General features: G+C 50.9%; 1 protein-coding gene across 4 annotated transcripts in view; it reads right to left on the bottom strand.

Moving 5' to 3' along the window:
- Positions 1–27176, bottom strand: part of SBK1 (SH3 domain binding kinase 1) — an 80879-nt gene that overhangs the window by 24277 nt on the left and 29426 nt on the right. Inside the window, exon 1 of one of the 4 annotated variants that reach the window (XM_039493105.1) lies at positions 24391–24916. The exons of 2 other annotated variants lie outside the window; for them this stretch is intronic. The gene's annotated coding sequence lies outside the window, so the exon portion shown is untranslated. Of the gene's footprint in view, positions 1–5088; positions 5182–24390; positions 24917–27176 lie in introns of those variants that run through there. One more of the 4 variants, XM_039493107.1, reaches the window with a different exon arrangement.

Here is a 27176-nt window from a genome sequence, read left to right as displayed (position 1 = left end):
GATGCATGACATTTGGCAGGTTTGGCAAGAGATTCCACCTCTTATGTGCTACTGCAGAAACACTAGGGGCTTGAAGAACCCACAAGGGGATGGGGGAGAACTCACTGGATCCAGGGTGTCTAGGCTGCTCCCCCACAAGCCCCAGTATATGGGTCATGTTGGAGTGGGGCGAGGAGTGGGCTGCCATAACTTAGAGCAGCCCCGGGGATGATCAAGGTCTTACCTATACACAGTCTTGCACTGGTTTACCAAAGGTGTGTTTTCCAGTCAAGTTTGCATGTAGACAAGGGCTCGGTTACACTGAGGACCCCACTCCTGCAGCAGCCCAAAATTGGAGGCCTGCAAAGATGGCTTTGCACCATGCTGGCTGGACTGACTCGTGCAGGTACAGCCTAGAACTGACTCCCTGCCCACTAAAGGGAGAGAAACGTGGTCTGGCCAAAGACTCAGGAACACACTTCTATTAGATCTTTGCCTCTGGATCCAGTGTGAACACTGTGATGCTGTTCTGCAGTGGTTCAGCCAGGGCCTGCAGGCCTTTTCTCCCGGGACTGGTCCCTGAAACACTCTGGCGAACCAGGCTCTGCACAACCATCCCTCAAGTCAGAGGACGGCCACTGTTGTGGGCAGCAGCAGAGCTAAGTTTTGAGCAGGGGTGCAGGCAGGAGGGCAATGAGTCACTGATGGTGCCATTTTCAATTATACCTGTTGGACTGAAAAGGTGCCACACGTGCACCTAAAGGCCACTGGGGAGGACGGTGCTGCTGCCCCCTGCTATTAGCTCTGCCACTGATTGTGGGTCCTTATTTGTCACATTATCCACAAGCTGCCTTGTGTGCTGCAGTACTGCATGGGGCTTCAAGCTGCAGCCATGCTCCAATCCTGCAATCAGAGCTGCACTGCTTAACTCGGGTGCCCAAACGTACTTGCAGGCGGGGCAGAAATCCGCCCGCAAGGACCCGACTGCAGGCTGGGGGCCCACGGGTGGGTTGTGGAGGGCAGCTTGGAAGCTCTGCCGGTTTTGAGTTATTAATGTGCGGAAGGAATGTGCTTTCCCTGGTTTTACTCGACCCCAGCTGAAGTCTCACACTCGAATGATCTCAGGAAAAATGGCTTAGAGGGAAAAAAGGGGGGAGAATTGTCTTAGATCAAAAAGTTTGTTTTTTTTTATTCTTGAGCAATTTTTGCAAAATACAATTAAAAGGAAATCTCAAACAAAAAGTCAAACTGAAAGGTTCTATTTTGTCAGAATGGTTTTGGGGGGTTCGAACGAACCGGCTTGCCAAAAGCAACACGAAGCCACAAACTGTTTCAGTGTCACCAATCTGAGTTTTTCATTGAAAAACAGTTTGGGTAAAAAAAAAGTTGGTCCTGACTCCCAGTCCCCTGCTCTAACCACTAGGCATCACTCCCATTTGTAGGGTGGGGAGAATGTGGATACGGAGCTATGGGGAGCAGTGGGTCCCAGTGGTCCCCATTCAGTTGTCATGGGGGGGTTGCAGGGAGTCCTGGGTTAGTTTCCAGGCTCCCTGTCTAGCTAGGAGTTGCCCCCTCGGCAGCTGCAGCAGAGCAGGGCAAGGTGAATGATTGGGTGTAAATCCACCAGCCCCAGCCCAGCTAGGGAAGGTGGTGTTTCCAAATGGACCCAGACCTTGGGTCGGATCAGGATCCACTCACCTGGCCCTTCCAAATACCCCTTCTGAATCTCCTGCTGGGGGAGGGGAGCGAGGAAGGGGCTGTGCTGTGCTGGTGCCAAACCTCAATTAATGACTTTCCAAAAAACAAGGTGAGCAGAGCGAACGAGCCCCATCCATCTCCCTGCTCTGGATACGTCAGCCCCGGCGGCTGCCTGCAACGCTGCACCTGTCTACGGTCCCCGTGTCCTTTGGTAAAAATAGCACAAGCTCCGTCCGTTCCTGCTGTTCCCTGAATCCTCACTGTTGTACCTTCTCCCTGAGATCGCAAGTGGGGCCAGCACTACCGCAGCACTAGCTGACCCTACAGCACCTCCTGCTGGGAGAGGTGGAACAGCAGTAGCTGGGAGCATCCTCTCAGCTATGCTTCTTCTGCACCATTGCCTGCAGCACCTCCTGTGGGATGTAACAGGCACTACAGTAGCTTCCAGGCAGCACTCCCACCCTCTTGCAATGCTTCCTGGTGGGAAAGCTGCATGCTCAGCTTTCCATTGTGGCTAGAGGCATCTGCAACCTTCTACATCACCTGCCAGAGGTGCACATGGGGGAAATGGAGCCAGGGCTAACTTGCCAAGAAAGCCCAAGAGCCTGGATTCTGGGACAGAATCAATACTGCACCAACCAGCCTCAGGACAACTCCGGAGCAGTCCCTGGATGTAATGGTAATGCCCCAGGCTCATCATTTGTCGTCATCAGACCTCAAAGTGTTTTACCAAGGATGGAAGAATCATTGTCCCTGTTTTACAGATGAGGAAACTGAGGCCCAGGAAGGTGAAGTAACTTGCCCCAATCCACATCTGATTGGAGACCAGGTTCTGTTCTCAGTTCTGCCGAGTCCGAGCCCAGTGCACTAGCTGCCAGACCATACTGCCAACGAAGAGGAAAGCGATGCCTCAGCCCCCAGGAAATAAGGCCCCTCAACATCACAGACCGCATCTAAAAAGCATGGCCCTGGTGCAATGAGTTCTACACACATGGAGGGAACTGTTCACCAGCTGGAGCCAGCGCCATGGTTCTAGCTGGCGAAACGAGCGAGCCACGGACACATTCACTGGGATGCAAGGAACACAGGAGCAGACTCAAGAAGGGGCAGGACTGAGCGCCTGTGCCTGCTCAGAGCCAGACAGCTTCTGCTTGGGAAGCTCTTGCTGGAGTCTGGCCACTCATATAGTGCTAGATACTGCCTGCCCCAAAGAGCTCTCAGTGGAAATAGGAAGTGCAGCCTCGCTTTACCGAGGGGGAACCAAGAGCCGTGAAGAGTAAGCAGCTTGCAAGGCTGCACAGAGGATGTGCAGCAGAGCCAGAAATTGAACCCACCTCCCAGTGCCTGTCCAGTGCCTTAACCACAAAACGATCCCTCCTCCTGAGTTTTGCTCCACGCGCAAAGATCAACCCTCCCGTTTCAGCCTGAAGCAAAGTCTCTCTCAGTTAGCGCAGGGTACACCATCCCAGCTCAGCAGAGAGTGGGCAACTAGCAATGTACACAGAACGCGAGTGACAAATGCCGTACGTCACCCCTTAAAGCCCAGCTCTGAAGCCTGTGGCTAACCCCCTTCACGCTCTCCAACGATGGCGATCCTATAACTCCCATGTGGCAGCTCCCGCTGTGGGCTCAATGGCTTGATTGGTGCTTCCTACTAGTCAGACTGAAATTGTTCTCTGTTTAAGCACAGGAATCATTTATCTCATTGACTAGGGAGGATAATCCACCCACTTCTTCCTCACTGCATGGCTGCTGTATGTATTTATAGACAGTGACTGTCTCCTGTAAGCAGCCGTCTCTTCTCTCCAAGAGTCACATTTCCCAATGCTGCTTTGGCTTTGTCCCTGTTATCCGGCTCTCTGGTAGTGTCTGACTTTACCCCATGGCAGCCTGCCCACTGCTAGCTGACAGAGTGTTCTCCCTATTTTAGTATCACAGCCAGGCACGTGCATGACGGAGACAGACCACAGTGGGCCTGTGTGAGGTGGAAGGGAACATACCGTATTTTCCGGCGTATAAGACAACTTTTTAAACTAAAAAACAACCCCCAAAAATCAGGGGTCGTCTTATACGCCGGGTATAAACAGCTTCGGCTGAGCCAATCCTGGGAGGGGTCTCACTGGCGTATTCTATTAATGCATACAAAGCCTGCTCGGAAGGGCAAAGGTTGTAATAGCCCGCCTCTCTGACTCAGCCAATCCGAGCAGGCTTAATAGATGACACCGCTCCCGTGAACGCTCCGCCCTCCTTCTCCTCCCCTTCCCCGGTTTCCCGCAAATCAAATGTTCGCGGGAAGCCTGAAAAAAGGAGCAGGCAGGTAAGCCGGGTGTGTGGGGGAGGGGGCGGGACGGCTCCTCCTGGCCCTGGCCGAGCGCCCCAGCCCGGTCCCAGCCAAGCACCCCCGGCTCGGGCTGGTCCCGCCTGCGTGGCTCGGACCTGGCCCAGCTCGGGCCCCGCGGCTGCGGCTCGGGCCCGGCCAGGGGAGTCGGGCCCCGCGGCTGCGGCTGCAGCTCCGGCGCCGGTGTCGGCCGGGCCCGGGGAGCCGGGCCCCGCGGCTGTGGCTGCGGCGCCGGTCCCGGTGTCAGCCCGGGGAGCCGGGCCCCGCGGCTGCGGCGCCGGTCCCGGTGTCGGCCCGGGGAGCCGGGCCCAGCGGCTGCGGCTCCGACCCTGGCCCCGGCAGGGTAAGAGGCCAGGGCCAGGGCTGGGACTGGGGCGGGGGAGGAGGGGTTGGATCAGGCAGAGGTTCTGGGGGGGCAGACAGGGGATGGGGAAGGGGGGGTTGGGTAGGCGCCGCGTGGGAGTTCCTGGGGTCTGTTGGGATGGTGGTGGATAGAGTCGGGGCAGTCACAGGACAGGGAGCGGGGCAAGTTTGGCAGAGGGTGGGGTCCTGGGGGGGAGTTAGCGTTTGGGGTCTTGGGAAGGAGTGGTCAGGGAACAAGGAGCAGGGCAGGGGGGGGTTATGGTTTCTGAGGGGGGGCAGGATGTGGGTGGGGGGTGTACTCACTGGGCGGTTCCCTACCGGGTCTTTGGTGGTGGGTCCTTCAGCCTCGGAAGGGGGGGTAGTCTTATACGGAGAGTATAGGCCAAAACCTATGTTTTAACTGGAAAATTAGGGGGTCGTCTTATACGCCCAGTCATCTTATACGACGGAAAATACGGTAGCTGGGTAATGAGGGATGGGTACATGGGATATCAGAGCAACCCCCAACTGCAGGGGCCTGGGGCAAGTTTGTGACTGCTCTGAGCACCCCCAGAGAAAGGCTACATATAGGTCAATCAAATGAGTGACACCCCTGGTCCCAACCTCCACACAGTGGTCAAGATTGATACAAGAAAATTGGTGGGACTTTGGGCTTCCCCCATTCCTAGCTCCATGCTGGGCCTCCTGCACCGACATTCCTGCATACCCACCCTGCAGCTTGCTAATCTCACGCTGGTGAGCCCACAGGGCTGCTGAGAACGGGCACTGAACACAGCTGGGCAAATAACAGATTTTCCAGGTCACTGGCAATTCTGAAGAATCGAAAAAAAAATATTGTTTGGGGTCATCTCCAAAATGAAATTTAAACAACATAAAAATTTGGTGAATCAAACAATAAAAAAATCTTTTTCGGGTCAAACAAAACGTTTTATATCCATTTTGATTGTTTTTTTAATGTTTTACAAAAAAATTAAACAGCATTAAAGGAAATTTCAAAATAAAAAATATCATTTTTAATTGAGAAAAATCAAAGGCTTGTTCAAAAAATGTCACAAAACTTTTTGAAATTTTTTTCAGATTGTTTTGTTGTTTTTTTCCCCCCCTCAACTGAAACCATTTGACAAAGCTGCCACAAATTTGCAAACCATGTCAGTGAGGCCAAATCTGCATTTTTCACCAAAGCAAAAAGTTTCAGTTGAAAAACTTTTGCCAAAAGCTGGGAATGGGCGACAGGGGATGGATCACTTGATGATTAGCTGTTCTCTTTGTTCCCTCTGGGGCATCTAGCATTGGCCTGGCCACTATTGGAAGACAGGATACTGGGCTAGCTGGACCTTTGGTCTGATCTAGTGTGGCCGTTCATATGTTCTTTTACCCAGCTAAAGCCCTAGTTAGCAGTGATAGGTGCCCAGTTCTGCTACCTGGCAGGCATGTCCTCTGGTAGAAGACATTGCAGCCTGTGTTTCTGTTTGCCTGGAGTGGAAGCCAAATTCACCCCCAAAGAAATGGAGTTTTATTTTCTCCATAGCCAGATTTCTCCTTACAAATTCTCCAGAGGATCTGCAAAAGGTACATTTTATGGGGTTATCCCATAGCCCTGCTGGTTACGGAGCTGGGGCTGCCAACATGGGCATAGTCTGGAGAGCCAGGGGGCATTGCTCCCCACCCCACCTGCAGGGTGGCAAGTGAGGCAGCGGCCCAGGGCACAAAGCTATGGGAGCAGCTACACACACTCTCTGTCTCTCCTAGTCTCTGTGTTCCACGCAGGTCAGGGCTGATCACCAGGGATCCTAGTTTTCCATGATAAAAAAAAAAATCCAAAATTCTCGAATTAAAAAACCAACAACATTCTGCATTTTTCCACAATTAAAATGAAATGCTGAACTTTGGATACCCTAGCCACAATATCTAGAGGTATCAGTTGAACACAATGTTTTACTGATATACAGCAGAACCCCATTTATCTGAGCCTCCATTATCTGACTCTCCGCATTAACCAAACCCCTCTAAAAAAAGCTAATTCCATGTTTTTCTGTGGCAAACAGATTTCTAGGATCCCTGCTGATCACTCTTTAAAGTTTTGTCTGAAACTCTGCCTCAGTTACCCCATCTGGAATAAGGGAATAACACATGAAATTTGTCAAGACCTGGAATATCTCTCGATGAAAAGGCCTATTTAAGTGCAAGTAATAGCGTTAGAATTGGAATCCAGACACAAAGTGGTTCTTTTTGGACTGTCTTCCAAGGGCCCAGGGGAAAAAATAAATTTGCCAACTACAGGTGGCCTTTAAATGGTTTTCAAACATGTCTATATTGTAGACTGCTTGAGAGGGCCTCTCACATACACATCCCTTCCCAGATCGCTCGCCACTCATTCCCTGCAGCAACTGTGTGCTGTTTGGTTACACGAAGAAGTCATGGAAAGACATTATTAAAGATACAGGATCCAAATCAGCTTGCTTTAATTCAGTAGCTGGGGCCACATGGTTTCCGCCTGTCTGCTGTTTAATTTTAAAAAGTTTCTAGCCTTTACAGTTGCGAGGCGTGTTCTAAATATAAACATGAGGCAGTGGTGTTATGCCGGGTTTGCAGAGAGTATCACAGCCCTAGCTGCTGCTGCTCAGAGTTTTCCCAAGCAGCAGCAAATGAAACTTGGGAGACTCTGGCTGCTTTCACTGATGCAGTACAGAGCTCTGTGGTAGCAGTGGAAATGAACAGCATGGGAAAGCTAGAAGCCCTGGCTTTGCATTTGTTAGTACCAAATCTTTTCCCACAAGCCCCTTTCATCTCTCTCTGCCATTCTGTGGTCTTGAATCAGTCTTCTTGTGTGTTAGAAAACACAAACTCTCCTTTGAAAATTGTCCACAGGGCTCCCCGCTCTGAAAAAAGTCCACTCCCCGCAACCTCTAGTCAGCAGCAGCTCCAGAGGGTCACTAGTGCTTGCTAATCTGCTAAGGGGGATTCACATGAGGAATGGTGGGAAGAACAATAACAACTCACCCATGTGAATCCACCCCCCTTGCCCACCTTCCACATTTTGTAAGTCTCCAGTTAAGTATTCATAAACAGATGGAGTGAACTAAGACACAAATGAGGCCTTTTGTTCTCCAGACCCAGAGTGAGGGAGGATGAGAAAGCACAAGGCTGCAACCAGGGCAGGGCGAGCGGGGCAGCCACCCAGGGCGCAAAGCCGCAGGGGCGGAAAAATGACAACAACAAAAACAAGTCTCTGTGTGAGACCCAAACAAACACCGGGGCAGATGCCCGGCCCAACGGGCCACCAGTGACCCCACAGCGGGCCCAGCCCTGCAAGCCTTGGGGAGGCACAGAATTCTCCCCCCCCCCCCAGTCCTATTGGCCTGGCTGTAGCTGCCCCAACAAACCCAGAAGTAAAACAACGCCTATGGCTGCCAAAGGACAAATCAAGACTCCTGCCACCTCCTGCACAGGCCACTCTCTGCCTTGTCTTGCCCTGTTTGTGCTCATCTGTGCCCTGACACTTGATACCTGTCTGGGGCTGACCTACTTCTGTCCAGCACCAGGTGCACCTCTGTCACCTGCTGCATTATCATCAGTGCACTGTATTCATCTCACCCCCTCCCGACGCCCTGGGAAAGAGGGCTGCGAGGAAGGCTATTGGGATACTTAACAGGATTTAGGAGTCTGCCACCTACCCCGCACAGGCTCAGATCCCCAATAGCTCAGAGGCACAGGCTGAGAGTTATCCCTTCCACAGAGATGGTCTGGACTCCCTAATAGGCTTTTCCATTTCAGGGGACAGCAGCTTGGCTCCCACAGAAGGTGCTGGTGTGAAGGATGAGGCAGTGGGTTAGAGACAGACATTAAACCCCAATGCTTCCCCAGCATTCAGAGGCAACAGGTTTTTAACCTCTAGGTGCAGCAGTATTTCAGCTCTGCCAGTAAGTAATTGGCAACTCGTTAACAGCCCTGGAGACCCTGTGACAAAAGCTCCCCCCAGAACACCAGCAGGGAGGGGTGGAGCGTCTGTCAATTACAGGGTGGGAAACCTCAGCACCAATCAAAAAATTACAGGCCAGGAAACAACCTGATTATTAAATGGAGTCGAAGTCAATGGGTTCAGAGCTGGATCTAACATGAGCAGAGCAGGCAGATGCTAATGGAAACATCTCAGTGAGGCTGGGCTGTATGAGAGTGGCACTGCCCAGACCCTCGCCAGGTGACCTTGGGCCAGGGGAAATAAATCAACCCCCACATTGCCTGAGCTCTTTGGCCCTCACTCAATCCAGTCAGAAAATTGGGTAAAAGGCAGCAACCTGACTGCTTAAACCAGACGTCGTGTCTGGGGTGAGAGCTCCCTGGGGAAGGGAATGAAAGGAAAAAACACCTGCCTTGGAAACCTGCTACAGACGGTGTGAATTACAGCTTGTGCCATGGGAGAGGGCAGAAACTGGGCCAGAGCCCTACCTGGTGTGAACTGCTGCAGCTCCATTGGGTCAACAGAGGGTGGGTTACACAAGGATTGGGCCCATTCTTTTTAACATCTGCGGAGTTTTGGTTTCATCTCTGAACTCTCACCTCACGGTCTGTCTCTGTTACACCCACTTATTAGGTGCCTATCCCCAAAGCAATAACAATAATGAAATACTCTGATTCTCACGCACCTTCCGCCTGGGGATCTCAAAGCACTTTAGCAATGTCCCTGACTGCATCTTCTGGGAGAGAGCATTATCTCCCAGTACACATGGAGAAAACTGAGATACAGAGAGCAGAAGTGATGGGCTCAATGCCACACAGTGAGGCAGTGAACAGAACAGTGAGCCAGGAATAGAACCCAGAGGTCTCAGTTCCTTGTCCCTTGCTTTGGCCTCTTCCTTCTTTCTCTCTGGTGAAATTATTTTATAGGTAGGCTATTGCTCCCCGCTGATCACATGATGAAGAGATCTACCATGTTCACTGTCTACCTAGGCCTAGCTAGGAGACTCCAGATGATGCAACACAATCCCTTGTCACCCCACCCAAAGCCAGGGAAACTTCAGCTAGAAAGAGACCATTGGCCCAAGGGATAGCAGCAGCTGTATCAGGGGCCAGCCTGACCAAGACGGACACTCTTGTGCCAGCTCCAGGGGGCCCGCAGCCCCAGGCAAAGCTCTGCTCCCACAGCCTCCCACTTCTGAGCCTTCTGCTGCCAGCAGCCCCTGCCTCCATGCTACAGCTACTACTGAAGATTTGGGCTCTGATGGCCCATCAGCAGGTGCAAGTTCTAGAGCACCGCACGTGTCCACTGGGGGAGCTGATGGCAGAAGTGCCATCGCTAACCGCAGCAGCTGGGGGGAGAGGAGGGAAATGAGGCTCCATCTGCACCAGCACCCCTTTGCTCCCACCGCCCTCTGTTGCCATCACTGGTAGAGCTGCAGTGGTGGGAGTCCTAGTGGACAGAGCTCTGGACGGCAGCTGGTGTTTTAGGCACTGTGTTGTGTAGCCTTGCCTTGAGCAGGGCTGCTGCCTCGAGCCCTGTTTAGACAACACTCCCACCCCTGGAGCTGAATGGCAAACGGACCCTAGTTCGGACACAGCCATGGGAGAGTGAGGGGTCCCTGAGATCAATGGGCCCTGGAGCACCTACTGCTCTATGAAGAGCCACCAGAATCTCTGGCTAGTCCATAGTCCTGGACGCTGGTGTAATGAGCTGTGTCCCTGGTTACACTGCCTGTAGGTGGAGCCCTGTTGACCAGACCCCACAGCAGAACCCCAGAGTTCCTCAGCATCATTAAACTGGTTTGCTGGCTCTTGTGATGTTTGCAGATGGCCCTGTGGGCTAGGGTCACTAACCCCTTGTTAAAGGCAGCAGGGACCAGTGCACCTGTGATTCATCATCTGTCCCCTAATTGGGCTTAAGAGATCTCATCTGGGCATCCAGAAGTGAGACAGACAGGCAGAGAGAGCGTCATGAGACAGCTGCCTGAGAACAGAGGAGGGAGTATAGAAAGTTGCCTGCAGGAAAGCTCTGAAGGTGAGCAGTAAGTGACAGCTGTCGGGGATGAGTTCTGCGGAAAACTAGAGCCAGGTGCCTAACTCCCCTTGGCTTTCAATGGGTCAGTGCCACACCTCTCCAGGGCGCTTTTGAAATTGCCCCCCATAGGTTTGTATTTAAATGCAAGTGGCGATGATGGCACCGTTCTGGGGCCTGGGCAGTGGAATAGTGGCAGAGGTGGGCAGCTCCATTCTGTACTCACTGAAGTGTCTGGGTAGCTTCCAAGTGGCCAGGCCTCATGCTGGTCCTTTGCACAGGGTGAATTTCACTCCCTGTGGGGGGGATCTAAACAAAGCACCTGCCTGTTGTTTAAGACCAGCTGTGCATCAGGCTGCTCCATGACCATGGCTTGGACAGAAGCTTTCCTCCATCAGCCTGAACCCCAGAGGTGCTGGTTTGCAGCCCCACCTGGTGGATCTGAAAGGCAGCGGATTATGTAAAGCAATCCACCCCCCTTAGCAAACCTGAGATAGGAGAATACAAGCCTCATGCACCCTCCTAGAGCTGCCCCACCACTGAGGTGCTAATTACTCACGGGCAGGGCATCTGCTTGTAGTGACTGACCTGAACCCAGTCCAGCAAAAGCTGGGAACCTACAAGGTATTTCCTGCACAACTTCAGATCCCACTAGGACAGGGAAGGGAGTGCATAGCCTAGCCTAGCCTAGGGCGTTGGACACTAGATTAGGACTCTGCAGATGTGAGTTCTAGTCCCAGTTTGATCCCTGACCCACTGCATGATCTGAAGCAAGTTGCTTTGCTCCTCTGTTTTGTCTATTTAGGGCTGTCTCTCATGCTGGGGTTGGACAGCTCCTAGTGCTCAGAGCCCAGTAACAGAAACAACAACAGGCAAAGCAGACAGCCCTTCCAGCTTCCCAGCTGTGCTTCCCCACCCGGAGCTGTCTGCACATTTCCCTTCGCTTCCTGCTGAAATGAGAAAGACCGAGGGCAGTTTATCACACAGCTCATCTCCCGGAGCACGAGTCCTTGTTCTGTAGGGTAGCAGGGCTGTGTAAATCAGTATTTAATGTGGGTGTCTGTGTGAGCTGAGAGTGTTCAGGAAAGCTGCCAGAGCAACACCCTGGAGTGTCTGGAGAAGTCTCTCTCAACACGTGCAGGGCATGCTTCACACAACACCAGCATCTGCCAGTGCCTCAGTCCTGACCTAGAGGGACCAGAGGTTGGAGAATGACCCCTTCTCATCCCATTAGCCACAGCATTCTTGGGCTCCTTTCAAGCTGCTCAGCAGTACCAGTGCCTGCATGTTTGTTTTAGTTATGGAGCTGCTTGTCTATATGGAACAGGACTGGAACTGGTGAAGTTAGACCATAGAGAGATTAGACAAAGACCAGATTAGATTCCAGATTTCGGTCTTGGTTGGAACCAAGAACTGCACAAATGAAACAATAAGGAAAAAATATACCCCATGTCAAACCTCCAAACAGATTCAATTATCTGGGCAGGAACGGTCTGTTCTGTGTTCGTACAGCACCTAGCACAATGGGGATCGCAAGCCCCTGAAACTTCTGGGTTCCATCACAATACACATAATCAATATATGTTTGTATTACAGAAGCTCCTAGAGGTCTGAGATGCGATCAGGGCTCCACAGCACTAGACACCAGACAAACAAATAACAAGGGATGGTTCCTGAGCCAAAGATCTTGCAGTTTAAACCGACAAGAGAAACAAATGATGGAAGGGGGACCAGGCAAAGTGATCTACCCAAAGCTACACTGTAGATCTGAGGCACAAGTGGGATTAGAACTCAGCTCTCCTGAATCCAATTCCAATCGACCTGCCTCAGTTTAGCTTTGTTTGATCCAAATCAGTTAATCCACCATTAATTTTTAAAGATGGGTGAAAACTGGATATTCCAATTTGTGGGAAATACCACTACAGTTGACGTTTATTTGCAGCAACACTTTGTAAGTGCAACCAACACTTACAAGTAACATTTCCCCCAGGAACACTTTCCCCTAGATGAATTGTCGACACTCCCCATAACAGCAACAGTCGCATATGGGAAACATAAAAAGAATGAGGAGTACTTGTGGCACCTTAGAGACTAACAAATTTATTTGGGCATAAGTTTTTGTGGGCTAAAGCCCACTTCATCGGATGCATGCAGGGGAAAATACAGTAGGAAGATATATCGAGAGAGAGAGAGAGAGATACACACACACAGAGAATATGAAAAAATGGCTGTTGCCATACCAACTCTAAGGAGAATAATCAATTAAGGTGGACTATTATCAGCAGGAGGAAAAAAAAACTTTTGTAGTGATAATCAGGATGGCCCATTTCAAACAGTTGACAAGAAGGTGCAAGTAACAGTAGGGGGAAAATTAGCATGGGGAAATAGTTTCTACTCTGTGTAATAACCCATCCACTCCTAGTCCTTTTTCAAGCCTAATTTAATGGTGTCCAGTTTGCAAATTAATTCCAGTTCTGCAGTTTCTCGTTGGAGTCTGTTTTTGAAGTTTTTCTGTTGAAGATTTGTGACTTTTAGGTCTGTAATTGAGTGATCAGGGAGATTAAAGTGTTCTCCAACTGGTTTTTGAATGTTATGATTCTTGACGTCTGATTTGTGTCCATTTATTCTTTTGCATAGAGACTGTTCGGTTTGGCCAATGTACATGGCAGAGGGGCATTGCTGGCACATGATGGCATACATCATATTAGTAGATGTGCAGGTGAACAAGCCTCTGCCATACCATCAGATATATACACACCTCTACCTTGATAGAACGCTGTCCTCAGGAGCCAAAAAAATCTTACCGTATTATAGGTGAAAACGCATTATATTGAACTTGCTTTGATCCACCGGAGTGCGCAGCCCCGCTCCCCTGGAGCGCTGCTTTACCATGTTATATCCGAATTCATGTTATATCAGGTTGCGTTATATCAAGGTAGAGGTGTATATATATTCCTAATGTATTTTCCACTGCATGCATCCGATGAAGTGGGCTTTAGCCCACAAAAGCTTATGCCCAAATAAACTTGTTAGTCTCTAAGGTGCCCAAGTAGTCCTCGTTCTTTTTGCTGATACAAACTAACACGGCTGCTACTCTGAAATATGGGAAATGCAGTAGACCAGTGGTCCCCAACCTTTTTGGCTGGCGGGTGCCAGCCGAAGGACCACTCAGGCGGTGGAGCACCCGCCAAAATGCCGCCAAATTTCGGCGGTATTTCGGCAGCGACACCTCTCGATGATGTCACTTGTCGACGGCAAGTGGCGTCAGCGAGAGGCGTCCCCAGGCCGGGACGCGGGCGCATTAAGATGCCCCTGTGGGCGCAATGGCACCCGCAGGCACCGCGTTGGGGACCCCTGCAGTAGACCCTCATTAGTAGCAACATATCTGTGCCCTTTTGCTATGTTCCTCCTAAGTGACTGTTGCTGTTATGGGGAGTGTCGACAATTCATCTAGGGAAAGTGTTCCTGGGGGAAATGTTCCTTGTATATAAGTTCCAAAACAACATACCCCAAAAATTCAAAATTTCCTGCAAAACAAAATCTTGGAAAAAAAACAATTATTTCAGGTTGATCAACACATTTCATTCCAATTTCAACTTTTAAAAATCTGTTTATATTAAAAAAACCCCAGAATTTGTTTTGTAACAAAAAAAAAACCAAAAAGTGTCATGTTCCAAAAAAGGATGGAACAGGAGTTTTGATATTATCAAAATGCTTTGTTTTGTTTTCTAAAAAACATTTCACTGAAATTAATACAGTTTTCTAAATGCTTCGATTTCAAACCAAAACACACATATTTTGGTCAAAAAACTATTTTGATGAAAAATTTCCAACCAGCTCTATTAATTTTTCCATGTAAATACTAGTTACATTCATATTCTTACTGCTGGATATTCTTGGGCTCTTTTCTGTCTTAAGGGGCAGTCAGTAGCTAGGTAGGTTTGTACATGGATAATTGACTTAGCCCTCCACAAAGATGGGTCCCGTCCCCCCCACCACACACACACACAAATAAATAATTATACTTTGCACTTCCCTAGCAAATTCCATCGGACAGCTCATTACACATATTAATTAATTCAATCTCACAACAGCTAGGTTAAATTTTGCAGACGGGGAAACTGAGGCCCAGAGTGGCAAAGTCATTCACAAAAGTCACAAGCTGAAACAGAAGCAGAGCCCAGGAGTCCTGCTGTGCCACTCCATTTGTTAAACCACATCCCCTCCTTCCTTCCTTTTCAGCAGCAACCTTCACTATAGGTCACCTCAGCATATCTGTTCTTTGTATAATGATTTGTGTTTTTCTTTCCTCCTCTTTTTTCCATGGATGCAACTATAATCATTAGTGTTGATTGCTTTGTTAAAAAAAAAAAACACAAATTACCATGTGGGGAAAAAAGGGACTATATGCATATGTCAGGGAGGCAGTGCGGTGTGTGACTAGAGTCCTGGGACTGCTGACCTTCTGTAGGTCACATCACTTCTATGCCTCTATATCCCCCCTCCTGCTCTTGCCCTTGTCTATTTAGACTACAAGCTCATTGGGACAAGAACTGTCCCTCCATAAGGCCTTGTCTACACGTAGTGACATGTAGGGTACATGGAGCTATGCTCTGCAGTGAAAGGCAGGCTGAGTCCACACACTGTTATGGGTACACATGGCAGTGAAAGGCTCCAGCAGCGGGGAGCTGCCGGAGCCTTTCCCCACTGCTGGAGTCTTTCACTATAGCAGGGAGAGGCTGAGACAGTGGGGCGCTGCGTAGCTAAAACTAGTAGTGTAGACATGGGAAGCATTGCTTGGGCATGCAGAGAGCCATGTGGGGTATATATCCTTGGCTTCAGGCAAGCAGGGCCTCTGCTTAACTCGCCTAAGCCATGCCTCACCCGCCACACTGCTCTTTACACACCCGTGCTAGCTGGGTTTGCAGAGTATGTACTCTACATGCCGCTGAAAGCAGAGCCGTAGCCTAAACGTTTGTACAGCAGTCGACACGACAGGGCCCCGATCTCAGTGCAGACCTCGAGGCAATATTGTAATACAGACAATAATAATCTGGTAATCTGCAAAATTTACATGACAGCAATTCCTGGAGGGAATTAAGGCACAGATTCAGCATACTATGTCCTGGCACCAAACCCCCGAGACTGTCCCTCTTTGTCCCTAAATCCTTGTCCAATGGACATGTTGATCTCAACCTTCCAGCCCCATCTCCATGCTGACAGATTCCTGGGGACAAAGTCTCAGCTGCTGTAATCTGTCACAATTTGGTGGGAGTTAATGGAGCTCCACCAGTTTAAACCAGCAGGATATTTGGCCCTTGGTTTCTCACTGACTCCCTACCATGATGGCCTCTCTGAGGCCACGAGCAAGCCTGATTTCAAAGATCCTGCTCTAACCCACCCCTGGGTAGGCCACGCCAGCTGTCTCTTGTACAGATCCGGCCCGTTACCTGAGCACCTCACAATTTTTAAATGTATTTATGCTCACAGCACCTCTCTGAGGAGGGAAGTGCCATCATTTTATAGATAGCAGCTGAGTCACAGAGAGATTAAGTGTCCTCCCAAAGGTCACACAGGAAGTCTGTGGCAGAGCAGGGTATTTAACCCACATGCCTTGAGTTCTAGGCTAGCTCCCTGGCCACTGGATCTGGGTTCAATTCCTGCTCATGGATTATGGGATCTCTACCTGTCATTTGCCAATACCATTTTCTACACTGCTTCTTCTGGTAACTCAGAATCAGCATAAGTAATTTCCAATAAGGCTTTTGTATCATAGGATTCATCCCAAAAGCAAAAATTAACAGCCACATAATAGACCCTCACAGATTAGAATATGTGCAGTGTAAACAGACATAAGCATAAATATTGCAGTATAGCCCCTGGAAAACATAGGCATTCAGTGGATATTGTACTTAATTAACTGATTAGGAGCATAGGAGAAAAAAACCCTTCAGTTCATAATTATGGTATCATGAAAGCCCGGTCAGTAAGATGTCATGGATACTAATGGTCAGGTTGGCTGGCCATGAGCAGTACAGTGGGCAGCAGAGTAACTCACCAGGACAGGTCATGTTCTATAGATAACATGACTAGACTGCATCTCAGCAGAGATTCGATATTTGTACAGGGGCCGATTCATAGGAATTGCCACACTGGGGCAGACAAATGGTCCATATCACTAATATCAGGTAACTCAGAGGATGGTATAACCATCTCTGCCCAAAGAGAGCATCTACAGACGCAATATACCATAGGGCAATATTTCTTCCTGACCCAAGCTGATGTCATGAGGCATTTGGATTGAGAGTCCTCATAACCAGTGTCTCAAACTTTGCTATTCTTATTCTATCTGCCTTGGCACATATACGGCTCCTGTCACTATATCCGAGCAGCTCAAAACATTTATCCTCAAAAGACCCCTGGGAGGTAGGGAAGTATTATGCCCATTTTACAAATGGGAAATTGAGGCACCAAACTATTAAGTGACTTGACTAAGGTCACACAGGAAGCGTGTGGCAGAGCCAGGAACGGAAATCAGATTGCTTGACTGGCTATCCAGTGACTGAGTCTCATTCCAAGACCATCTTCCTCACCCTGTATAAAGGTCTAATCATGCCTTAATCTTTCTAGCCTGTTTACCTCAGTGATATCCTGTAGCAGGAAGTTCCACAACTTCCCCTCAAAAAGCAGCTTTCTTCATCCATTTTAAGTGCGCTGCCTTTTAATTTCCAGTGAACTTTTGTTCTCGTGTGATGATGAACTAGGAGCATGTACATGGCACTCACTAGACAAAACTAAATCTGAATGTGATGCTGTTCAAGGTAATGATGTTATAACATTTTCTGCATCATTCTCCATCCCCTTCCTATGTCACGCTAACATCTAATCCACTCCATTTTCATGGCTGCTGCACATTGAGCAGGCAGCTTCATTGTGCTGTCCACAATGATGCCTAGATAATTCTCTGTAGAAGTTACAACCAATTCAGATCCTCAAGGAGTGGTCGAGTAGTTTCAATGATCCCTTGACAGGAAACACAGGTTGCCTGTGATAGCAGGGCACTGTCCTATGTTCCTTCCAATGGGCACAACTTTGGCATTTTTCTATGCTGAATTTCATATCACCTGATTTTTCCAGATTCTTCTGGAGAGCCTGCCTCATAATGCCTCTGAACTAAGTTAAACCATATAGGGCCTGATTCAGTTCATACACCGCTGTAAATCTGGTGTGACTCCTTTGTAGTTAATGCAATTACACTGGTGTATGTGAGCTCTCAGTCCTGCTCTCTGTGTTGGGAGCAAATTTTTCCACTTTGGAACCCAGCCCCCGTTTCTAGGTTAATAAATATATTGGATACGGGTCCTGGTACAGACCCTTAGGGCATCCATATGTAATGTTTCCCCCCAATGAGATCTCTTCATGTCTCATGTCAGCTTTTAATCAGCAACAGGACTTCACCATTCTCCCCATGGTTATCAGGGATCTTGAATAGCATCTTATAAGGCTCTTCCCCAGAAGCTTTTGGAAAGAGAAAATAACTGATCTCCACCATTTCTGCTCTACCCACTAGTTTGATCATTCAGTGCTAACAGGTGAGACAAACACCTTTCTTCTTATGGAAGCCATCCCTAAACTATTACACTCATTTCAATGCTTTGCAATTCTCTCTTCCATAGCTTTTCTCTACTGTTTTCCCTGGCCTATTATTTCCAAGCACACCCTTAGTGTGGCACCTTTTTATAGAGATGACACAGCATTGGCTGCCTTCCAGTCCTCCGGCTTCTCAGCACTTTTTAATGATAAATTACGAATCTTTGTTACTAGCTCAGTTCTCCATTCTTTAGCACACTCTGAAGAGTGACTTCCAGTGCTGGTGATTTATGGGAACACAATCATTTCGTATTCTTTCAACCCCACCACCCCCAATTCTTCCATCTTCTCTGGCAAGGTCTCACTTTCACCACCCGTGAAGAGTATTCCCATGATAGGTATTCGCCCATTATCTTCTGTGATGAAGCATCAGGGTAGCTGACCTCTTCTTTATATGCACTGATGACCAGGACACCTCACCAGAACTCTTCTGATGTGGAGGCTGACTACCAAATGTGTATTCTTGTGACCTGCATCATGGGTTTGGGTCTCCTACTCTTATCACTCGAGCAGTCTCTGTAGCATGGATCCTTAGGCTATAGCCCTGCTCCCTATTCATCAGAGCATCTCGCTAATCGTTCCCTTCCCACCACAGAAATGCCAGTGGTGTTGAGATCTTACCCCAATCCCAGCCTTTCCAGCTCACCCAGGTATGTCTCAAACATCCCAGCTGATCTGCAGCTGATAGTAGCTGTGATTTGTAACAGGACAGCCCATTTTGCCGAAACTCTTGTTATACCTTATTGGATTATTCCTCCTTGTCCTCGCCCTACCCTTCCTGCAGGGCAATCCTAGCCCATTCTACTGGATACATACTGCAGTGGAACTTGTATCTCTGATGTCCCCAGCTGATGATGTCCATTGTCTGACTAGAGAGCTTCTCTATACCTGCCAGCTCCCTCCCCTGAGCCACAAACTCGGTCCCTCCCCTGAGCCACAAACTGTGGCTCTTCTATCCTCCTGCATGTGGGACTAGAAGAATCTCAGCGCACAAAGTCCCTAACCTCAGCCTTGTTTCTAAGCATCTACAGGCAGATCCCAGGTGCCATGTCCTACTAGTGCCTGCCACTAGTGCCGCCATTTACCATGCCCACCAATGCCCCAAGTCTCTGTAAGAGACTTTACACAGCTCATGAGATCCAACATCCCCCCTCCGATAACCCCGCACCCAGCTCTCTCTACACCTGGTAAAAGCAACATCCAGCCAATGCACCAACTCTCTCTCTTTCGCCCAGAGGGATTTGCTCAGTCTAGGACAGGGGTCGGCAACCTATGGCACGCATGCCAAAGATGGCACGCGAGACAATTTTTAATGGCGCGCTGCTGCCTGCCGGAGTCCCGAGGACACACAGCCAGTGAGGGGCAGAGCACGCACCCCCCGAGAGAGGAGATGCCTCAGTGGCCTGCCCATGGGCTCCCGCATCCCCTTACCCGGCGAGGAGACCTGCCCGGGGGCGCGGAGGGGCCCGCTCACCTGGGCCGCTTTGGTATAGGTGGCCATGGTGGATTGGCGGCGCGCCGGGGGAGCGGGTTCGCTGCAGGACCCAGTCCCGACTCCCGGCAACAGGACGCGGGGGCAGTGGAGGCAGGAGAGGTCAGCGGCGGTAGCAGCAGTGCCGGCTGCTGAGCGTCCCCAGGAGGAGGCACCCGACCGCGGCCAGGGACCTGTACCTGCTGTTCCTGAGTTGGGAGGAGCAGAGAGCCCCGCGGCCGGGCGGCACTGAGCACGTAGCAGGTGTGGGCGAGCGGGAATCGGTGGTGGGCAGAGAGCCCTGGGGCAAGGAGCTCGCATACCTCCGGAGCGGCTCCTCCAGACACAGCCAGAGGGGACTCTCTTGCTGGGGAGCACTAGTTGCGCTCGTGCTGTGCGCCGCGGGGCCCCGAGTGGGTGACCCGGCTGGGGGCCGCAGGAGTGGGGGGGGGGCCTCTGCCCTGACCCCCCCCCACACACACACACACACCCAGCCCTCTGCCTTGAGCCCTGAGCCCTGACCCCCCCCACACACACCCAGCCCTCTGCCCTGAGCCCTGACCCCCCCCCACACACACACAGCCCTCTACCCTGACCCCCCCCACACACACCCACCCAGCCCTCTGCCCTGATCCCCACACACACACACCCAGCCCTCTGCCCTGAGCCCTGGTCCCCACACACCCACCCACCCCTCTACCCTGAGCCCCACACACCCACCCACCCAGCCCTCTGCCCTGATCCCCACACACACACCCAGCCCTCTGCCCTGAGCCCCCACACACACACACAGCCCTCTGCCCTGAGCCCCCCACACACCCACCCCGCCCTCTGCCCCGAGCCCTGACCCCCACACACACACCCAGCCCTCTGCCCTGAGCCCTGACCCCCACACACACACCCAGCCCTCTGCCCCGAGCCCTGACCCCCACACACACACCCAGCCCTCTGCCCTGAGCCCTGACCCCCACACACACACCCAGCCCTCTGCTTGACTCCTTCACCCCACAACCCCAGCCCTGACTCTGGCACCCCACACATACCCAGCCCCCGCCCTGACACCTGCACCCCTCACACGCCCCAGCCCTGACTCTTGCACCCCTCACATATCCATCCCCACCCCCATGAACCCCCCACATCCCGACTCTTGCACCCCCCACATCCCCACCCTGAGCACCAAATGGGAGCTCTTGCACACACACACCCCACACATTCCCACCTGCACCCCTCACACCAGATGGGAGCTGCCCAGGTAAGTGCCCCACACCCAAACCTCCTGCCCCAACCCTGAGCCCCCTCCCTCATTCTAGCTCCTGGCCAGACCCTTACACCCCCAGCCCTGTGCTCGGTCCACTCCCACCCTCAGCTCAGTGCAGAGAGAGGAAGAGAATGGGCCAGAACCAGAGAGAAGGTAGGTACCAACTGTATGTGGGCAGGGCCGAGACCCCAGACCAGCAGCGGCCTGAGCGGGCCGGCAGCGTAAGATCAACATTTTAATTTAAATTTTAAAAGAAGCTTCTTAAACATTTTGAAAACCTTGTTTATTTTACAATACAATAGTTTAGTTATATAATATATAAACTTATAGAGAGAGACCTAAAAAAACATTAAAATGTATTACCGGCACACGAAACCTTAAATTAGAGTGAATAAATGAAGACTCGGCACACCACTTCTGAAAAGTTGCCGACCCCTGGTCTAGGAGGAATTATTATCCTCCTCAGCCTATACCAGATGGTGGCTCCCTAGGAGGATAGCTCGGTGGTTTGAGCATTGGCCTACTAAACCCAGGGTTGTGAGTTCAATCCTTGAGGGGGCCACTTAGGGATCTGGGGCAAAAATTGGTCCTGCTAGTGAAGGCAGGGGGCTGGACTCGATGACCTTTCAAGGTCCCTTCCAGTTCTAGGAGATTGGTATATCTCCAATTATTACCTTTTATCTCTTCATGCTTCTTTGATCTCCTTCCATCCCAACACTGCCTTCAACTGAAGGTAATTGGCAGGCCCATTCCAGCAGGTCTCTAGATGCCATGAACCAGATTCTCAGCTAGTACAGCAATCAGAACAAAAGTCTTATGCCAGTTTATAGCAGCTGAGGATCCAGCCCCATATAGGCACATCATGCACCCTGCTGTCCATCTGGTAGGTCAGCAACCCTGGCCTCTGAGCACCTTGAGTTGCTTCTACCCTCTGCAGACACAATTTGGCCACATGGTGAGTAGGTGGTCAATGGGTATTCAACTGGGTCACGCTCACCCTTCCTAAAGCAGAGCTGATTCTTGAGCTAGACTCTAGCTCAATGACAGGTTCTTTCCACTGCATCCTGCTAAGAATGAAGATAAAAAACAAAACCCAATCAGCTCTCACCTTTCCTGCTACGCCCCTCTGTTTGTCCAGTTCAGGTGGGCAGCTCACCCCTTCACTGCCTGCCACTTGGACTGCCACTACCTAGCTTCCGATCGCGCCACTGGAGATGGCCTCTTGCTCCTCTTTCTCTTTTTTATTTTTCCTGCCTTTTCTAGCCCAATCCATCAGCTCCATCCCAGCAATCAATTTCGTCAAGTCAACAGAGTCACCTCTATTCACAGTCCTCAACCAATCACTCCAGAGCAAAATCACTCTCCTGTCCTCAGGAGCCATTACAGCCACGCTCTCCCTCACGGCTCCACTGCACAGTGACTATTCAAAAGGCACATCTGGAAAACTAAAGCCCACTAAACTCTTCACCAGTCCTTACCCCTGGATTTCCATTGCCACTCAGGCTCCAACTCCTTTCAAGCATGACTCACTCTGTTTCCATCTCTGGTTCAGAGTTTCTATAAGCTACCAATAGGAACTGATCCCTGCTGAGATCATTTGGTTCCTTGACAATACAGCACAATCAAGCAACTGGGCTCTAGTCCCCTCCCAAGCTGGGATGCCATCCCTGGGGTACAGGCAAAGCTGAATGACAAGCAGCACACTCAGGCCGGAAGAGAAGACTCCAGCAACAGCAGGACCATCAGGCAGAAATGAAAATAAATGGCCACGCACGTCACAGCCACACCAGCTGCGTTCCCTGTCTCACCAGCTACCCCAAGCAACTGAATAGCTGGGCCACCTGGAAAGGCTGAGCCCAAGAACCGAGTGAGAGGAAACCAAGAACTATCTAGCTCTACGACACATGTCCCAGGAGGTGATCACCCTGCCATGCTTAAAGAAGGTGCTGGGAGGCCCAAAGGGCAGGTGAGTCACGCCCCCCCCACACACACACCTCCCTTTAAGGCCAATGACATCAGGAGATGTCACCAGGACAAGATATTATCTCCTCAGCTCACAAGGACCGCTGTTAAATGGCTCCATTAACTAGTATTTACAGCATGTTGTTTGCCAGGAGAAAACAGCCCTGGCCAGTTCTCAAGGTGTGTAATGATGGAGATATTGCTCTGCACCTATGGAGGGAGGAGATATGCCACCTTCTGAAAATCAGCACTCCTCCCTCAAGAGAGATTGCCAGCTCGGCACTTTGACTTACCTACCTGGGGGTGGAGGACAGGCCATCTTTGGGACAGTGTTTCCAATAGCAAAAGATTCTTCCAGGAGGGTTTCACAGCACAAACATTGGAGCACTTCTGGAAGCATTAGAAAGCCTCAGAGGAGGCAGTGCATGATATATGAGGACTTCCGAATATAATCCCTCCTCCTGCTATACATACATACATACATACATACACACACACACACCCTAAAGCCAAGCCCTGAAATCCATGCAGCAATCTGACAGAAAGTTTCAGCGATTCACAGAAGGGAGGTAAACAAGGGATCAAATAAGTAGCCCTAGGCAGCGCTGAAGATTCCCTCCTAGAGCAGCAGTGAGGACTTAAGGCAACAAGGGGAGGTACGGGAGGATTGTACCTAAAAACTGGCTACAAGGACCCTAAACTCACAGGAGAAGTACAGGTGGCAAAGAGGAAAGCTGCTGTGGGAGACAGGCGTGCATAATATGTAGGATCTTGACACTGCTGGGAACTTGTCACCTCAAACACTGGCCCCTGGATACGCAGGTACTAACAGATTACAGTGAGTGGATGGAAGAGACCAATTCAAACGCTGAGGTTGTGCCAGCTCTGGGAGAGCACAGGGGTGGAGGGACAATAGAATTTGCTCCTGATGCTGCTACCAGCTCACTGACATCCTAAACGGCCTGACAGAACCACAGCCCGAACCAAGCCATACCCGATGCTGCTCTGTATTTACTCAAGTACCCATTACAGGGCAGGGGGAGGGACACATGGGGTGAAGTGGGGGAAATCAGGATTAGGCGGGATCGACATCCATTGATAAAAGGAGAGGCTGGATCCCTGTTTCACCGCCACTCCCCACCATGTCAATTTCCATGCCAGTAGTGGGGGGGGGACGGTTTCCAGAGCAGGACAATCAGGGGGAGGCTTCGCACCGTCCCCATGCAAAGCCCCGATCTAGCGCATTTAGGGCGTGCAGGCAGAGCCCTTATGGCTGGCTGGCCTGGGGCTGGTGCCGCCGAGCGCAGGCAGCCCCCCCGGGAGCGATTGAGGGGGGGAGGGGGGACTAGGCTTTGCACACAGGAGAGACACAAAGGAAAGGGCCCTTCAGACGAACAACAGGGGGCTGGAGCGAGCTGCGGAAGGGGAGCCCAACCCTCCCTGCACCTGCCTCCGCCCGGAGCATCCGCCTGCAGCTGCACAATGGGGGACAGACAGACCGCCCGGGGGGGGGGGTCTCCAGCCTCCCAGCGACCTCCTTATCCTAGCAGGGCCCTGCCCGGGCTGGGGGCTCCCGGCGGGAGGGGCTGCCGCTGCATTGTCCGGCTGGGCGCCACCTGGACCCGCACCCACGCCGCGAAGGGGAGATCTGGGACCCAGGGTGGCTCGGAGCGCGGCCTTACCTGGGTGGGGGCTGGGGCGAGCCCCCGGCTCCCTCACACACGTTCGCCTTCCCTTCTCCTCGCCCGCCGACGATCGGCCCTGCGTGCCCGGGCGGGGCTCGCTCCCTGTGCCCCTGGGGGGCCCCCGGACGGGGCTCGGTCTCCGCCTCGCCTGGCTTCGCTGGGGGGCTGGGACATGCCCCCTCCGCCGCTCGCCTGGCTCCGCTAGGGGGGTCTGGTCCTCATGGCCCCGGGCACGGGGCTGCCGCCGGGTCGGGTCCGGAGCGCGGGGCGGGCCGGGGATGGAGGGGGCGGCTCAGGCGCGGCGAGCGCCCCGGGTTGCTACAGCTGCCGGCGCCGGGCGGGGTCCTCGCTGGTCCCCGGACAGCAGCAGCCGCGCAGCCCGGCCGCCGCCGCCTCTCCGCTCCATCGCGGCGCCCCCCGGAGGGACGGTCTCTGAGCCGCCTCGCCCCGATCCCTGTGCGCCCCAGCTGCACCGCCAGCTCCCCGCTTTGTCCTGGCTCGGGGCGTGTGTGTCTGGGGATGTCCCCCCGCCCCGTCTCTGCCGGGAGAGCTCAGCCACTGGCCTCCTTCCTCGCCGCGCCCAGGCTCCGCCCCCGGCGGGCCGAGCCCGCCGGGTCCTAGCGCTCCTGCGCCGTCGCCTTCCTCTCACCTCGCCCGTCCGAGGATCTAGGTCACACACGCCTGGATCGGCTGCCAAAGGCCCGGGCTCGCCTCGGCTCACGGGGGGGGTTAAGCGGGGGGCGGCTGGGTTTGTTTTGGCTGGAGCGGTGTCACGCTCTTGTAGGACTCAAGAGCAAGGGTGAGATGAGCTTCGCTGTCTCTGCAGGAGACACCTGTTGGTGGGCGCAGTGTCGCCCAGCTTCTCTGTTCCTGGACAGATGCAGTGAGCCACCACCCCAGCTGCGAATGGCCAGCAGGAGGCGCAGCTCAGGCAGTGCAGTCCCCTGCTCAAAGGCGATGGGGGGCAGAACTCAAGTTATTTGGGGGTGCCAGTTATTCAGAAAGAGAGGGATAGCTCAGTGGTTTGAGCATTGGCCTGCTACACTTAGGGTTGTGAGTTCAATCCTTGAGGGGGCCATTTAGGGATCTGGGGCAAAAATCTGGGGATTGGTCCTGCTTTGAGCAGGAGGGGGTTGGATTAGATGACCACCTGAGGTCCCTTCCAACCTTGATATTCTATGAAAAAGTGGAAGCAAGAAGGGATTGCTATGGAGAAGTACAAAAGAACAGCACAAGCACCTGAAGACAAAATCAGAAAGACTTAAGGCCCCAAACGAGTTAGAGTTGGCAAGGGACAAAAAGGGCAATAAGAAGAGGCTCTTTAACTACATTAGGAGCCAGAGAAAGACTGAGGACAGCGTAGGTCCTGCACTTAGTATGGAAGGGGAACTGATGACTTTAAGAAGACTGAGGTGTTTAATGTTTACTTTGCTTTAGTTTTCACTAAAAAGGTTTATGGTGACCAGATACTCAAAACAATATTCATAGGGGACAAGGAATGCAGGCCAAAATAGGGAAAGAACAGTTTTTAAATATTTAGATAAGTTAGATGTATTCAAGTCAGCAGGGCCTGATGAAAGTCATCCTAGGGCAGAGGTGAAAGTGGGCCAGTACGGGCCGGTACAATGGTACCATAAGAAGTGGCCATTCCGGCCTGTACACAGCCCACGTTAAAGCACTTTAACGTCACTGCCCCTTTTGTCCCCAATATTTTAAGTGTCTCATGTTGACCTGGCTGACATAGTCAATTTAATTTTTTTGTTTTTTTAAATATTTCATCTAACTATTTTAGTTAAAAACTATTTTAACAAAAACAAACCTGATTTTAAAAAACTTGAATGTTTAACTACATTCAAAAATTCATATGCTTGTTTTGTTAAAATATTATGTGTTTGCTGTTGAAGAAAAAGTCCAGAATACATAAGGTTGTTGTTTTAGTTAAATAAAACCATTTAAATGTCTGTCTGGTGATGTTCTCCTCCTAAAACAGCATGGCAAGAAAATCCTCCAAGTATTAATGATTAACCTGTTGAACTGGAGATAGTTCACCTCCCAATGACTTCATAAATATCTGCTTCAATTACCTTTGGTAAATGAAACAACCAAACAATCTTTCATTTTCTTATATAGCTGTAAAACTAATCTGAAAAGTTTTCAAAATAAATCACTTTTAAAATGTATATTATGTACCTTCTAAAAATGAAACCTACATCTATCTCTGAGTTGTGAAGAATATATTAAGGTTATACCAACCAACAAGAATGCACTTTTATATAGAAATCCATGATTAAATCGAGTCTTCCTGACTAGTGATTTAAATCAATTTGATTTAAAGCAAATCCACCCTGATCACATAGCTGCAAAATGGGGAATAACCGGCTAGACAATAGTACTGCTGGAAAGGATCTGGGTGTTATAGTGTATCACAAATTGGATATGAGTCAACAATGTGATGCAGTTGCAAAAACGGCTAATATTCTGCAGTGTATTAACAGAAGTGTTCTATGTAAGACACGGGAGGTAATTGTCATGCTCTGCTCAGCTCTGGTGAGGTCTCAGCTGCAGCACTGTGTCCAGTTCTGGGCACCACACTTGAAGAAACTCAATACATTGGAGAGAGTCCAGAAGAGAGCAACAAAAATGATAACAAGGTTTATTAAACCTGACCTGTAAGGGAAGGTTGAATACCTGGGCATGTTTAGTCTTCATAAAAGACAACTGAGGGGGGACCTAATAATAATCTTCACATCTGCTAAGGGCTATTATGAAGAGACCAGTGATCA

This window comes from Mauremys reevesii, linkage group 10 (genome assembly GCF_016161935.1).
Source record: "Mauremys reevesii isolate NIE-2019 linkage group 10, ASM1616193v1, whole genome shotgun sequence".
Classification (NCBI taxonomy): domain Eukaryota; kingdom Metazoa; phylum Chordata; order Testudines; family Geoemydidae; genus Mauremys; species Mauremys reevesii.
Note: the sequence above shows the minus strand (reverse complement) of the source record. Positions and strands in the feature narration are given on the sequence as shown.